This window comes from Kryptolebias marmoratus, linkage group LG22, assembly GCF_001649575.2.
Source record: "Kryptolebias marmoratus isolate JLee-2015 linkage group LG22, ASM164957v2, whole genome shotgun sequence".
Classification (NCBI taxonomy): Eukaryota; Metazoa; Chordata; class Actinopteri; order Cyprinodontiformes; family Rivulidae; genus Kryptolebias; species Kryptolebias marmoratus.
Genome location: NC_051451.1, coordinates 7,138,974 through 7,141,053, shown reverse-complemented (window position 1 = coordinate 7,141,053; position 2,080 = coordinate 7,138,974). Strand labels below are relative to the sequence as shown.

General features: G+C 40.8%; 1 long non-coding RNA gene across 1 annotated transcript; it reads right to left on the bottom strand.

Moving 5' to 3' along the window:
* Nucleotides 1-259: 259 nt before the first annotated feature.
* LOC119616668 lies at nucleotides 260-1,854 on the bottom strand. The gene is made up of 2 exons (XR_005232632.1): nucleotides 1,492-1,854; nucleotides 260-901 (listed from the first exon to the last, which is right to left on the bottom strand). It is a non-coding gene; the product is annotated as an uncharacterized LOC119616668 (long non-coding RNA).
* Nucleotides 1,855-2,080: the final 226 nt, after the last annotated feature.

Sequence of the window (2,080 nt, the reverse complement as noted above, 5' to 3'; positions counted from 1 at the left end):
AGTACTTTAGCATTAACCCCTTACCACTCGACCTCAAAAAGCTCAAGAAGCCTGGAAAAGATGTACCCAAATTAAATTAGATGCTATTCTTCAGCCGTTTGTGGTTTAAACTAAAGATTAGGCTCCATGTGAAGTTAACACTTTTTAGTTTTTACCTGAGCAGTCAAAATGATTGTAACTTTAACCAATTAGTAGTTATTGAAGTGAAAACACAGAGATTTCAAACATTTTTTTCTCTCCTAGATTTTTCTTTTTTTTCATCAACTTACTGTACATGGAGGAAGGGTGCTGAGACCGGAAAAACCAAATGAGGTTGTAGAATGAAGTTTTATTGTCGTGGAGTTCAAATTTTAGAAAATTAGCACAAAAGAATCACTATAATTTAGATGTTTTTCCGAGGGAAAGTCCAGGTCCTACCTAAACTGTGCCAAACTGTGCCAAATGGATATGTAACTTCAGAAAGCTATAACTCCTACATGCTTCAACATACAGGCATCAGTGAGGGCTCAAATGAAAGGTGACGCTGAGACGAATCCTGTTCTGCAAATGAAGTCACTCTCAATATGAATATTATACAGTAGAGGATAAATAAACACAATAAAATACTTATTTTTTCTGAAGTACATAATAAAAAATGTCCCAAAACAAGTTCAACTTGTCAAAACGTGTATTTACTGAAAAAATATGAAAAAATAATTACATTGCAACAAACTACTCACAAAGTACTGCCACACATAAACTATTTACAAACCATTTCACTGTTTATACTTCAAATTCAGTGTCTTTTTAGGGTGCCCCCTTTAGTTGCACAAAGCCCCGGAGCTTCGCTGACGTCACAGCTGCCACCCGCTCCGAATGCTCATTCAGCTCTTCCCGTTATGGCTCGGAGTCACTTGCAGGCCTTGAACGACAAAAATAAAAAAAATTGTTATTCATTAGTTATAAATACAATCACACACACACAAAAATGGCGGTGCCTCGTCATGACTACGGTGTCCGCCCGGACTATGGTGTCTGCCCTGGCCAAAATGTCCGCCGCCGCCCCCCTCCCCCCACCGCGCCGTTCACGGAGAAAATAAAAAGAAGGAGCTTCTTCATCCATCCGAGCTTCACATTTACATTCACACAAACACCTCTCCTTTTTCTGTCGGCTGCTCTGTTCCTCACACAAACACCGACATGCTAAGCTACTGACCTCCATCCCCCTACCTCATTATACACAGCTAAAACGGACACAGCTAAAAAGTAAATAAAAGACGGAGACTTTTTTCTCTCAAGTAATACTTTAGTAAGTACTTTGAAACGCACAAAATCTGTCTTTAGCATGATACATATAGTTACTATGTTCGAATATGAAACTAACTCACAACTATCCGAACATTTAGCACACACACCGATAAACAAAGCGCCGTCTATAAACAATGAGTAACATATAAACAGTAAGCAGCATATAAACAATGAGTACTTGTGAAAAAGAAGGTTAGTACTTACTGATCACGGGCGTATTATCCTTCGAGAAAGGCATCGCTCTTTTTATCAGATATATCCCGGTCTAAAAGTCGCTGTTTCTTTTCTTCACCAGCTCCAGAACATCTTCTGTTGTGTATTTTATCTCCTTTGGTCATTCTGCCAGCTTTTATGTCGAAAAAAGTCCAAAAAACAGTCTTCACCGCATTTACGCGCAGGACGCATGAAGCAGCCTCTCTGTTAGACGGTTTTACGCAGACTGATTTGGGAGAGATTAAAAGTTCCGACCCCCCTCCCAGAAAAATCACATGACCGGAATTTCATTGGCTACCGGCCTGTGGTGTCAGAACCGGCTTGGGGGCTGACTGACCGGCGCTATAGGCTTGCAAATGAGGGGAGGAGACTTTCATGACTTTAGGCATGGGAAATTAGAGGGGCTCTAGGGGGGGCAGAGAGCAACCCAGTTGGTCAGACGAAACGTCAATCAAAAGTGGCGCGCTATTTTGAAATTTAAGTTTATAAAAACAATAAATGTAGCAAAAACTATACAGATTTGAATAGAAAAGGCAGTAAAACGGCCCGTGGGCGGGCCGCCACGTGGTATGGGGTTAAC